The sequence below is a fragment of the Rhipicephalus microplus genome, chromosome 8 (genome assembly GCF_043290135.1).
Source record: "Rhipicephalus microplus isolate Deutch F79 chromosome 8, USDA_Rmic, whole genome shotgun sequence".
NCBI lineage: Eukaryota > Metazoa > Arthropoda > Arachnida > Ixodida > Ixodidae > Rhipicephalus > Rhipicephalus microplus.
Genome location: NC_134707.1, coordinates 89844523 through 89846512, shown reverse-complemented (window position 1 = coordinate 89846512; position 1990 = coordinate 89844523).

The following is a 1990-nucleotide window of genomic DNA, read 5'->3' as shown; positions in this document are numbered from 1 at the left end:
CGAGCCTTGTTTGTCTGTTTGTAGCCTGGAATCCATGGCACATACCCACTCTGGGGGATTTGCAAAGAAAACATATCATATGAACCGTAATAGCACTATTACTTACCCCCAAAATACTATATAGAAAAAGCCAAAACCGGGCTCAAGCCTTGCCTTTTACAATTTTATCTTTCGGAGCTACATCCAACATGGCCATATGCGACTAGCCAAGATGTAAATCATAATTGACTTTTTATTTCATTACCTCAGTAAGTCCAACTGCTCAATCTAACAACCCTTTTTTCGCCGCTGGATCTTACTGTAGTTTGAATGTCTGAAGGCAAGGCGAGCTTCATTGCATACAATTTAATTTATTAAACAAGTTTTCGCTACCTTCTATTTAAACCTTGCCCTATGCCTGCTAACAGGCGTGTGCCACTAATATGAGCAATCATCACCCAAAATATACGTGCGTGTCAGGCGCTTTCATCAAATTTTGGCTCGAGTTTGCCAGTGCAAGACCAGCATTGCTTTCGCTCTTCGCTTCTTTGCTAAAGCACAGCGTTGACCAGAACTTTCACCACTATAATTGAGTTCAGCGCCTTTGACAGAGCACGAAAGCACCACTTCCCTCTCATTAGATATATCCATACAGTTATGCAATATGTCACTATTTATTGAAATTAGTTATCTCACCCTAATTAGGAGTTCCTCGTCGGGTGCTTAGCGTTTTGCCAGCCTTCCTGGTATGTAATTGTATTCTTTCACTTTCAATACTCATATTTAAGGTATCAGACATTATTAAAAGAAGCAGAAGAAGGTGTTTAATGAGAAGGAGGAGGTGAGGTCAGCCTAGAAAGCTGGTTTCTATTGTGCTACTTCTCGCGGGGGTAAGTGAAAAAGAGAAAGAAAAAAGTCACACGAAAGATTTCAGGTGTAAGATGCCTTTAGAATGCCCTTTCTGTGACCTTAAAGCCATCTTGCGTCGCGTCCTTCAAAATATGGTGCCGCACTGCATGGCCAAGCAAGCAGCATCGGCCACGGCGTGGCGCTCGGCTAATACGAAACATGCGACATGTTTCAGTTCATTTAGAGTGATTTGGGCTGAGTAGCAGAGCTTGGGGTTTCGCTAGTTAGTGCGTCATTCCAAGTGTAGCTTCGGTGAGCGAAAGGCGTGCAAGACATAAATAAAAAACATCGCTATGTTTGTTGTGTGGCCTTTGAACTTTTGCACGCACAGCTACATTAGACGCTGAAGTAAGCTTCCTGGCTCCGGTCCCGTCATGGCCGCCTGGTATGATGTTTAACCATCCTGCTTTAGCAGTACTCCTTCAGTGCCGACATTCACTCTCTATTGAAATTCAGCCAGTCATTTTTATATATATCCTGTTCATAATCAAAGCAGAGTCAACATATCGGCTAGTTCAGAATTGAAGCAGCCAATATTGATCTCAAGAAGACAGAAGTTCAAATGCGAATACAACACAGAAGTCACGACATTGCTAACACCAACCAAATATTGAAAAAGGCCCGCAGCACTGGAAGCCAAGCTACACAAAAACGTACCTGCACCTGCTCACACAAGAAGCTATACTATCTGCCCACATGAGAATAGCACTTCTGCGACTTGACCTTTTCTCTATAATTCTTAGTCCACGGTTGGCTCACGCATACTCTACTACAACATTAATTATGCTAAGCATCAAACACCCGCGTTTTTTAGGGGCGAAGCTCCTGTTTAGAAAAAGTTTATTCTTTCATGGGACGCAACAAACCTAAGAGACAAGCGTCTGTATAACAGGCACAATAACAAACAAAAGACAAAGCACAACATACACTGCACATTAAGCTAAAGTGTCAGAGTCCGTAAGATGTCCACAGTCCGTTGTACTAATAACTTTACATATACTACGTAAATGCACTAATCGCAATATGGACAATGTACATGATGATATATGTACAGAATTTACAAGACTTGGTGAAGATGTTAGAAAATATGTACAACAGGTAT